The following is a 12,867-nucleotide window of genomic DNA, read 5'->3' on the forward strand; positions in this document are numbered from 1 at the left end:
ACTTCATGCTCATGACTCCTACGATGGTGGGTGGTGGAGATGAAAGTTTGGTTGAAGAAAACATGTCTCCAATCGGTCACCCATGTTACTGTGTAAGCTCTAGGATGTATTTCAAATACATATTACAGTGTGGCATGGTGAATGGTGCATATGAGTTACTTCATGCTCATGACTCCTACGATGGTGGGTGGTGGAGATGAAAGTTTGGTTCAAGAAAACATGTCTCCAATCGGTCACCCATGTTATTGTTGAAGCTCTAGGATGTATTTCAAATACATCGGACAGTGTGGCATGCTGAATGGTGCATATGAGTCACTTCATGCTCATGACTCCTACGATGGTGGGTGGTGGAGATGAAAGTTTGGTTTAAGAAAACATGTCTCCAATCGGTCACCCATGTTATTGTTGAAGCTCTAGGATGTATTTCAAATACATAGGACAGTGTGGCATGGTGAATGGTGCACATGAGTTACTTCATGCTCATGACTCCTACGATGGTGGGTGTTGGAGATGAAAGTTTGGTTCAAGAAAACATGTCTCCAATCGGTCACCCATGTTATTGTTGAAGCTCTAGGATGTATTTCAAACACATCGGACAGTGTGGCATGCTGAATGGTGCATATGAGTCACTTCATGCTCATGACTCCTACGATGGTGGATGGTGGAGATGAAAGTTTGGTTTAAGAAAACATGTCTCCAATCGGTCACCCATGTTATTGTGTCAGCTCTAGGATGTATTTCAAATACATAGGACAGTGTGGCATGGTGAATGGTGCATATGAGTTACTTCATGCTCATGACTCCTACGATGGTGGGTGGTGGAGATGAAAGTTTGGTTCAAGAAAACATGTCTCCAATCGGTCACCCATGTTATTGTTGAAGCTCTAGGATGTATTTCAAACACATATGACAGTTTGGCATGGTGAATGGTGCATATGAGTTACTTCATGCTCATGACTCCTACGATGGTGGGTGGTGAAGATGAAAGTTTGGTTTAAGAAAACATGTCTCCAATCGGTCACCCATGTTATTGTGTAAGCTCTAGGATGTATTTCAAATACATAGGACAGTGTGGCATGGTGAATGGTGCATATGAGTTACTTCATGCTCATGACTCCTACGATGGTGGGTGGTGGAGATGAAAGTTTGGTTCAAGAAAACATGTCTCCAATCGGTCACCCATGTTATTGTGTAAGCTCTAGGATGTATTTCAAACACATATGACAGTGTGGCATGCTGAATGGTGCATATGAGTCACTTCATGCTCATGACTCCTACGATGGTGGATGGTGGAGATGAAAGTTTGGTTTAAGAAAACATGTCTCCAATCGGTCACCCATGTTATTGTGTCAGCTCTAGGATGTATTTCAAATACATAGGACAGTGTGGCATGGTGAATGGTGCATATGAGTTACTTCATGCTCATGACTCCTACGATGGTGGGTGTTGGAGATGAAAGTTTGGTTCAAGAAAACATGTCTCCAATCGGTCACCCATGTTATTGTTGAAGCTCTAGGATGTATTTCAAACACATCGGACAGTGTGGCATGCTGAATGGTGCATATGAGTCACTTCATGCTCATGACTCCTACGATGGTGGATGGTGGAGATGAAAGTTTGGTTTAAGAAAACATGTCTCCAATCGGTCACCCATGTTATTGTGTCAGCTCTAGGATGTATTTCAAATACATAGGACAGTGTGGCATGGTGAATGGTGCATATGAGTTACTTCATGCTCATGACTCCTACGATGGTGGGTGGTGGAGATGAAAGTTTGGTTCAAGAAAACATGTCTCCAATCGGTCACCCATGTTATTGTTGAAGCTCTAGGATGTATTTCAAACACATATGACAGTTTGGCATGGTGAATGGTGCATATGAGTTACTTCATGCTCATGACTCCTACGATGGTGGGTGGTGAAGATGAAAGTTTGGTTTAAGAAAACATGTCTCCAATCGGTCACCCATGTTATTGTGTAAGCTCTAGGATGTATTTCAAATACATAGGACAGTGTGGCATGGTGAATGGTGCATATGAGTTACTTCATGCTCATGACTCCTACGATGGTGGGTTGTGGAGATGAAAGTTTGGTTCAAGAAAACATGTCTCCAATCGGTCACCCATGTTATTGTTGAAGCTCTAGGATGTATTTCAAACACATATGACAGTGTGGCATGCTGAATGGTGCATATGAGTCACTTCATGCTCATGACTCCTACGATGGTGGATGGTGGAGATGAAAGTTTGGTTTAAGAAAACATGTCTCCAATCGGTCACCCATGTTATTGTGTCAGCTCTAGGATGTATTTCAAATACATAGGACAGTGTGGCATGGTGAATGGTGCATATGAGTTACTTCATGCTCATGACTCCTACGATGGTGGGTGTTGGAGATGAAAGTTTGGTTCAAGAAAACATGTCTCCAATCGGTCACCCATGTTATTGTGTAAGCTCTAGGATGTATTTCAAACACATAGGACAGTGTGGCATGGTGAATGGTGCATATGAGTTACTTCATGCTCATGACTCCTACGATGGTGGATGGTGGAGATGAAAGTTTGGTTTAAGAAAACATGTCTCCAATCGGTCACCCATGTTATTGTGTCAGCTCTAGGATGTATTTCAAATACATAGGACAGTGTGGCATGGTGAATGGTGCATATGAGTTACTTCATGCTCATGACTCCTACGATGGTGGGTGTTGGAGATGAAAGTTTGGTTCAAGAAAACATGTCTCCAATCGGTCACCCATGTTATTGTTGAAGCTCTAGGATGTATTTCAAACACATATGACAGTTTGGCATGGTGAATGGTGCATATGAGTTACTTCATGCTCATGACTCCTACGATGGTGGGTGGTGAAGATGAAAGTTTGGTTTAAGAAAACATGTCTCCAATCGGTCACCCATGTTATTGTTGAAGCTCTAGGATGTATTTCAAACACATCGGACAGTGTGGCATGCTGAATGGTGCATATGAGTCACTTCATGCTCATGACTCCTACGATGGTGGGTGGTGGAGATGAAAGTTTGGTTCAAGAAAACATGTCTCCAATCGGTCACCCATGTTATTGTTGAAGCTCTAGGATGTATTTCAAACACATATGACAGTTTGGCATGGTGAATGGTGCATATGAGTTACTTCATGCTCATGACTCCTACGATGGTGGGTGGTGAAGATGAAAGTTTGGTTTAAGAAAACATGTCTCCAATCGGTCACCCATGTTATTGTGTAAGCTCTAGGATGTATTTCAAATACATAGGACAGTGTGGCATGGTGAATGGTGCATATGAGTTACTTCATGCTCATGACTCCTACGATGGTGGGTGGTGGAGATGAAAGTTTGGTTCAAGAAAACATGTCTCCAATCGGTCACCCATGTTATTGTTGAAGCTCTAGGATGTATTTCAAACACATATGACAGTTTGGCATGGTGAATGGTGCATATGAGTTACTTCATGCTCATGACTCCTACGATGGTGGGTGGTGAAGATGAAAGTTTGGTTTAAGAAAACATGTCTCCAATCGGTCACCCATGTTATTGTGTAAGCTCTAGGATGTATTTCAAATACATAGGACAGTGTGGCATGGTGAATGGTGCATATGAGTTACTTCATGCTCATGACTCCTACGATGGTGGGTGGTGGAGATGAAAGTTTGATTTAAGAAAACATGTCTCCAATCGGTCACCCATGTTATTGTGTAAGCTCTAGGATGTATTTCAAATACATAGGACAGTGTGGCATGGTGAATGGTGCATATGAGTTACTTCATGCTCATGACTCCTACGATGGTGGGTGGTGGAGATGAAAGTTTGGTTTAAGAAAACATGTCTCCAATCGGTCACCCATGTTATTGTAGAAGCTCTAGGATGTATTTCAAATACATAGGACAGTGTGGCATGGTGAATGGTGCATATGAGTTACTTCATGCTCATGACTCCTACGATGGTGGGTGGTGGAGATGAAAGTTTGATTTAAGAAAACATGTCTCCAATCGGTCACCCATGTTATTGTGTAAGCTCTAGGATGTATTTCAAATACATAGGACAGTGTGGCATGGTGAATGGTGCATATGAGTTACTTCATGCTCATGACTCCTACGATGGTGGGTGGTGGAGATGAAAGTTTGGTTTAAGAAAACATGTCTCCAATCGGTCACCCATGTTATTGTAGAAGCTCTAGGATGTATTTCAAATACATAGGACAGTGTGGCATGGTGAATGGTGCATATGAGTTACTTCATGCTCATGACTCCTGCAACGGTGGGTGGTGGAGATGAAAGTTTGGTTTAAGAAAACATGTCTCCAATCGGTCACCCATGTTATTGTTGAAGCTCTAGGATGTATTTCAAATACATAGGACAGTGTGGCATGGTGAATGGTGCATATGAGTTACTTCATGCTCATGACTCCTACGATGGTGGGTGGTGGAGATGAAAGTTTGGTTTAAGAAAACATGTCTCCAATCGGTCACCCATGTTATTGTTGAAGCTCTAGGATGTATTTCAAATACATAGGACAGTGTGGCATGGTGAATGGTGCACATGAGTTACTTCATGCTCATGACTCCTACGATGGTGGGTGGTGGAGATGAAAGTTTGGTTTAAGAAAACATGTCTCCAATCGGTCACCCATGTTATTGTTGAAGCTCTAGAATGTATTTCAAATACATAGGACAGTGTGGTATGGTGAATGGTGCATATGAGTTACTTCATGCTCATGACTCCTACGATGGTGGGTGGTGGAGATGAAAGTTTGGTTTAAGAAAACATGTCTCCAATCGGTCACCCATGTTATTGTGTAAGCTCTAGGATGTATTTCAAATACATTGGACAGTGTGGCATGGTGAATGGTGCATATGAGTTACTTCATGCTCATGACTCCTACGATGCTGGGTGGTGGAGATGAAAGTTTGGTTTAAGAAAACATGTCTCCAATCGGTCACCCATGTTATTGTTGAAGCTCTAGAATGTATTTCAAATACATCGGACAGTGTGGCATGGTGAATGGTGCATATGAGTTACTTCATGCTCATGACTCCTACGATGCTGGGTGGTGGAGATGAAAGTTTGGTTTAAGAAAACATGTCTCCAATCGGTCACCCATGTTATTAGGTAAGGTCTAGGATGTATTTCAAATACATAGGACAGTGTGGCATGGTGAATGGTGCATATGAGTTACTTCATGCTCATGACTCCTGCAACGGTGGGTGGTGGAGATGAAAGTTTGGTTTAAGAAAACATGTCTCCAATCGGTCACCCATGTTATTGTTGAAGCTCTAGAATGTATTTCAAATACATAGGACAGTGTGGTATGGTGAATGGTGCATATGAGTTACTTCATGCTCATGACTCCTACGATGGTGGGTGGTGGAGATGAAAGTTTGGTTTAAGAAAACATGTCTCCAATCGGTCACCCATGTTATTGTTGATGCTCTAGGATGTATTTCAAATACATAGGACAGTGTGGCATGGTGAATGGTGCATATGAGTTACTTCATGCTCATGACTCCTGCAACGGTGGGTGGTGGAGATGAAAGTTTGGTTTAAGAAAACATGTCTCCAATCGGTCACCCATGTTATTGTTGATGCTCTAGGATGTATTTCAAATACATAGGACAGTGTGGCATGGTGAATGGTGCATATGAGTTACTTCATGCTCATGACTCCTGCAACGGTGGGTGGTGGAGATGAAAGTTTGGTTTAAGAAAACATGTCTCCAATCGGTCACCCATGTTATTGTTGAAGCTCTAGAATGTATTTCAAATACATAGGACAGTGTGGCATGGTGAATGGTGCATATGAGTTACTTCATGCTCATGACTCCTACGATGGTGGGTGGTGGAGATGAAAGTTTGGTTTAAGAAAACATGTCTCCAATCGGTCACCCATGTTATTGTTGAAGCTCTAGAATGTATTTCAAATACATAGGACAGTGTGGTATGGTGAATGGTGCATATGAGTTACTTCATGCTCATGACTCCTGCAACGGTGGGTGGTGGAGATGAAAGTTTGGTTTAAGAAAACATGTCTCCAATCGGTCACCCATGTTATTGTTGATGCTCTAGGATGTATTTCAAATACATAGGACAGTGTGGCATGGTGAATGGTGCATATGAGTTACTTCATGCTCATGACTCCTGCAACGGTGGGTGGTGGAGATGAAAGTTTGGTTTAAGAAAACATGTCTCCAATCGGTCACCCATGTTATTGTTGAAGCTCTAGAATGTATTTCAAATACATAGGACAGTGTGGTATGGTGAATGGTGCATATGAGTTACTTCATGCTCATGACTCCTACGATGCTGGGTGGTGGAGATGAAAGTTTGGTTTAAGAAAACATGTCTCCAATCGGTCACCCATGTTATTAGGTAAGGTCTAGGATGTATTTCAAATACATAGGACAGTGTGGCATGCTGAATGGTGCATATGAGTTACTTCATGCTCATGACTCCTGCAACGGTGGGTGGTGGAGATGAAAGTTTGGTTTAAGAAAACATGTCTCCAATCGGTCACCCATGTTATTGTTGAAGCTCTAGAATGTATTTCAAATACATAGGACAGTGTGGTATGGTGAATGGTGCATATGAGTTACTTCATGCTCATGACTCCTACGATGCTGGGTGGTGGAGATGAAAGTTTGGTTTAAGAAAACATGTCTCCAATCGGTCACCCATGTTATTAGGTAAGGTCTAGGATGTATTTCAAATACATAGGACAGTGTGGCATGGTGAATGGTGCATATGAGTTACTTCATGCTCATGACTCCTGCAACGGTGGGTGGTGGAGATGAAAGTTTGGTTTAAGAAAACATGTCTCCAATCGGTCACCCATGTTATTGTTGAAGCTCTAGGATGTATTTCAAATACATTGGACAGTGTGGCATGGTGAATGGTGCATATGAGTTACTTCATGCTCATGACTCCTACGATGGTGGGTGGTGGAGATGAAAGTTTGGTTTAAGAAAACATGTCTCCAATCGGTCACCCATGTTATTGTTGAAGCTCTAGGATGTATTTCAAATACATTGGACAGTGTGGCATGGTGAATGGTGCATATGAGTTACTTCATGCTCATGACTCCTACGATGGTGGGTGGTGGAGATGAAAGTTTGGTTTAAGAAAACATGTCTCCAATCGGTCACCCATGTTATTGTTGAAGCTCTAGGATGAATTTCAAATACATAGGACAGTGTGGCATGGTGAATGGTGCATATGAGTTACTTCATGCTCATGACTCCTACGATGGTGGGTGGTGGAGATGAAAGTTTGGTTTAAGAAAACATGTCTCCAATCGGTCACCCATGTTATTGTTGATGCTCTAGGATGTATTTCAAATACATAGGACAGTGTGGCATGGTGAATGGTGCATATGAGTTACTTCATGCTCATGACTCCTACGATGGTGGGTGGTGGAGATGAAAGTTTGGTTTAAGAAAACATGTCTCCAATCGGTCACCCATGTTATTGTTGAAGCTCTAGGATGTATTTCAAATACATCGGACAGTGTGGCATGGTGAATGGTGCATATGAGTTACTTCATGCTCATGACTCCTACGATGGTGGGAGGTGGAGATGAAAGTTTGGTTTAAGAAAACATGTCTCCAATCGGTCACCCATGTTATTGTGTAAGCTCTAGGATGTATTTCAAATACATTGGACAGTGTGGCATGGTGAATGGTGCATATGAGTTACTTCATGCTCATGACTCCTACGATGCTGGGTGGTGGAGATGAAAGTTTGGTTTAAGAAAACATGTCTCCAATCGGTCACCCATGTTATTGTTGAAGCTCTAGGATGTATTTCAAATACATAGGACAGTGTGGCATGGTGAATGGTGCATATGAGTTACTTCATGCTCATGACTCCTACGATGGTGGGTGGTGGAGATGAAAGTTTGGTTTAAGAAAACATGTCTCCAATCGGTCACCCATGTTATTGTTGAAGCTCTAGGATGTATTTCAAATACATTGGACAGTGTGGCATGGTGAATGGTGCATATGAGTTACTTCATGCTCATGACTCCTGCAACGGTGGGTGGTGGAGATGAAAGTTTGATTTAAGATAACATGTCTCCAATCGGTCACCCATGTTATTGTTGAAGCTCTAGGATGTATTTCAAATACATAGGACAAAGTGGCATGGTGAATGGTGCATATGAGTTACTTCATGCTCATGACTCCTACGATGGTGAGTGGTGGAGATGAAAGTTTGATTTAAGAAAACATGTCTCCAATCGGTCACCCATGTTATTGTTGAAGCTCTAGGATGTATTTCAAATACATAGAACAGTGTGGCATGGTGAATGGTGCATATGAGTTACTTCATGATCATGACTCCTACGATGGTGGGTGGTGGAGATGAAAGTTTGGTTTAAGAAAACATGTCTCCAATCGGTCACCCATGTTATTGTTGATGCTCTAGGATGTATTTCAAATACATAGGACAGTGTGGCATGGTGAATGGTGCATATGAGTTACTTCATGCTCATGACTCTTACGATGGTGGATGGTGGAGATGAAAGTTTGGTTTAAGAAAACATGTCTCCAATCAGTCACCCATGTTATTGTTGAAGCTCTAGGATGTATTTCAAATACATATGACAGTGTGGTATGGTGAATGGTGCATATGAGTTACTTCATGCTCATGACTCCTACGATGGTGGGTGGTGGAGATGAAAGTTTGGTTTAAGAAAACATGTCTCCAATCGGTCACCCATGTTATTGTGTAAGCTCTAGTATGTATTTCAAATACATCGGACAGTGTGGCATGGTGAATGGTGCATATGAGTTACTTCATGCTCATGACTCCTACGATGGTGGGTGGTGGAGATGAAAGTTTGGTTGAAGAAAACATGTCTCCAATCGGTCACCCATGTTATTGTTGAAGCTCTAGGATGTATTTCAAATACATAGGACAGTGTGGCATGGTGAATGGTGCATATGAGTTACTTCATGCTCATGACTCCTACGATGGTGGGTGGTGGAGATGAAAGTTTGGTTTAAGAAAACATGTCTCCAATCGGTCACCCATGTTATTAGGTAAGCTCTAGGATGTATTTCAAATACATCGGACAGTGTGGCATGGTGAATGGTGCATATGAGTTACTTCATGCTCATGACTCCTACGATGGTGGGTGGTGAAGAAGAAAGTTTGGTTTAAGAAAACATGTCTCCAATCGGTCACCCATGTTATTGTTGAAGCTCTAGGATGTATTTCAAATACATAGGACAGTGTGGTATGGTGAATGGTGCATATGAGTTACTTCATGCTCATGACTCCTACGATGGTGGGTGGTGGAGATGAAAGTTTGGTTTAAGAAAACATGTCTCCAATCGGTCACCCATGTTATTGTTGAAGCTCTAGGATGTATTTCAAATACATAGGACAGTGTGGTATGGTGAATGGTGCATATGAGTTACTTCATGCTTATGGCTCCTACGATGGTGGGTGGTGGAGATGAAAGTTTGGTTTAAGAAAACATGTCTCCAATCGGTCACCCATGTTATTGTTGAAGCTCTAGGATGTATTTCAAATACATAGGACAGTGTGGCATGGTGAATGGTGCATATGAGTTACTTCATGCTCATGACTCCTACGATGGTGGGTGGTGGAGATGAAAGTTTGGTTTAAGAAAACATGTCTCCAATCGGTCACCCATGTTATTGTGTAAACTCTAGGATGTATTTCAAATACATAGGACAGTGTGGCATGGTGAATGGTGCATATGAGTTACTTCATGCTCATGACTCCTACGATGGTGGGTGGTGGAGATGAAAGTTTGGTTTAAGAAAACATGTCTCCAATCGGTCACCCATGTTATTGTTGAAGCTCTAGGATGTATTTCAAATACATAGGACAGTGTGGCATGGTGAATGGTGCATATGAGTTACTTCATGCTCATGACTCCTACGATGGTGGGTGGTGAAGATGAAAGTTTGGTTTAAGAAAACATGTCTCCAATCGGTCACCCATGTTATTGTTGATGCTCTAGGATGTATTTCAAATACATAGGACAGTGTGGCATGGTGAATGGTGCATATGAGTTACTTCATGCTCATGACTCCTACGATGGTGGGTGGTGGAGATGAAAGTTTGGTTTAAGAAAACATGTCTCCAATCGGTCACCCATGTTATTGTTGAAGCTCTAGGATGTATTTCAAATACATAGGACAGTGTGGCATGGTGAATGGTGCATATGAGTTACTTCATGCTCATGACTCCTACGATGGTGGGTGGTGGAGATGAAAGTTTGGTTTAAGAAAACATGTCTCCAATCGGTCACCCATGTTATTGTTGAAGCTCTAGGATGTATTTCAAATACATAGGACAGTGTGGCATGGTGAATGGTGCATATGAGTTACTTCATGCTCATGACTCCTACGATGGTGGGTGGTGGAGATGAAAGTTTGGTTTAAGAAAACATGTCTCCAATCGGTCACCCATGTTATTGTTGATGCTCTAGGATGTATTTCAAATACACAGGACAGTGTGGCATGGTGAATGGTGCATATGAGTTACTTCATGCTCATGACTCCTACGATGATGGGTGGTGGAGATGAAAGTTTGGTTTAAGAAAACATGTCTCCAATCGGTCACCCATGTTATTGTTGAAGCTCTAGGATGTATTTCAAATACATAGGACAGTGTGGCATGGTGAATGGTGCATATGAGTTACTTCATGCTCATGACTCCTACGATGGTGGGTGGTGGAGATGAAAGTTTGGTTTAAGAAAACATGTCTCCAATCGGTCACCCATGTTATTGTGTAAACTCTAGGATGTATTTCAAATACACAGGACAGTGTGGCATGGTGAATGGTGCATATGAGTTACTTCATGCTCATGACTCCTACGATGGTGGGTGGTGGAGATGAAAGTTTGGTTTAAGAAAACATGTCTCCAATCGGTCACCCATGTTATTGTTGCAGCTCTAGGATGTATTTCAAATACATCGGACAGTGTGGCATGGTGAATGGTGCATATGAGTTACTTCATGCTCATGACTCCTACGATGGTGGGTGGTGGAGATGAAAGTTTGGTTTAAGAAAACATGTCTCCAATCGGTCACCCATGTTATTGTTGTGGCTCTAGAATGTATTTCAAACACATCGGACAGTGTGGCATGGTGAATGGTGCATATGAGTTACTTCATGCTCATGACTCCTACGATGGTGGATGGTGGAGATGAAAGTTTGGTTTAAGAAAACATGTCTCCAATCGGTCACCCATGTTATTGTGTAAGCTCTAGGATGTATTTCAAATACATCGGACAGTGTGGCATGGTGAATGGTGCACATGAGTTACTTCATGCTCATGACTCCTACGATGGTGAGTGGTGGAGATGAAAGTTTGATTTAAGAAAACATGTCTCCAATCGGTCACCCATGTTATTGTGTAAGCTCTAGGATGTATTTCAAATACATCGGACAGTGTGGCATGGTGAATGGTGCATATGAGTTACTTCATGCTCATGACTCCTACGATGGTGGGTGGTGTAGATGAAAGTTTGGTTTAAGAAAACATGTCTCCAATCGGTCACCCATGTTATTAGGTAAGCTCTAGGATGTATTTCAAATACATATGACAGTTTGGCATGCTGAATGGTGCATATGAGTTACTTCATGCTCATGACTTCTACGATGGTGGGTGGTGGAGATGAAAGTTTGGTTTAAGAAAACATGTCTCCAATCGGTCACCCATGTTATTGTTGTGGCTCTAGAATGTATTTCAAACACATCGGACAGTGTGGCATGGTGAATGGTGCATATGAGTTACTTCATGCTCATGACTCCTACGATGGTGGATGGTGGAGATGAAAGTTTGGTTTAAGAAAACATGTCTCCAATCGGTCACCCATGTTATTGTGTAAGCTCTAGGATGTATTTCAAATACATCGGACAGTGTGGCATGGTGAATGGTGCACATGAGTTACTTCATGCTCATGACTCCTACGATGGTGAGTGGTGGAGATGAAAGTTTGATTTAAGAAAACATGTCTCCAATCGGTCACCCATGTTATTGTTGAAACTCTAGGATGTATTTCAAATACATCGGACAGTGTGGCATGGTGAATGGTGCATATGAGTTACTTCATGCTCATGACTCCTACGATGGTGGGTGGTGGAGATGAAAGTTTGGTTTAAGAAAACATGTCTCCAATCGGTCACCCATGTTATTAGGTAAGCTCTAGGATGTATTTCAAATACATATGACAGTTTGGCATGCTGAATGGTGCATATGAGTTACTTCATGCTCATGACTTCTACGATGGTGGGTGGTGGAGATGAAAGTTTGGTTTAAGAAAACATGTCTCCAATCGGTCACCCATGTTATTGTGGAAGCTCTAGTATGTATTTCACTTACATAGGACAGTGTGGCATGGTGAATGGTGCATATGAGTTACTTCATGCTCATGACTCCTACGATGGTGGGTGGTGGAGATGAAAGTTTCGTTTAAGAAAACATGTCTCCAATCGGTCAACCATGTTATTGTTGAAGCTCTAGGATGTATTTCAAATACATAGGACAGTGTGGCATGGTGAATGGTGCATATGAGTTACTTCATGCTCATGACTCCTACAACGGTGGGTGGTGGAGATGAAAGTTTGGTTTAAGAAAACATGTCTCCAATCGGTCACCCATGTTATTGTTCAAGCTCTAGGATGTATTTCAAATACATAGGACAGTGTGGCATGGTGAATGGTGCATATGAGTTACTTCATACTCATGACTCCTACGATGGTGGGTGGTGGAGATGAAAGTTTGGTTCAAGAAAACATGTCTCCAATCGGTCAACCATGTTATTGTTGAAGCTCTAGGATGTATTTCAAATACATAGGACAGTGTGGCATGGTGAATGGTGCAT

Source organism: Anopheles moucheti, unplaced genomic scaffold, assembly GCF_943734755.1.
Source record: "Anopheles moucheti unplaced genomic scaffold, idAnoMoucSN_F20_07 U1, whole genome shotgun sequence".
NCBI lineage: Eukaryota > Metazoa > Arthropoda > Insecta > Diptera > Culicidae > Anopheles > Anopheles moucheti.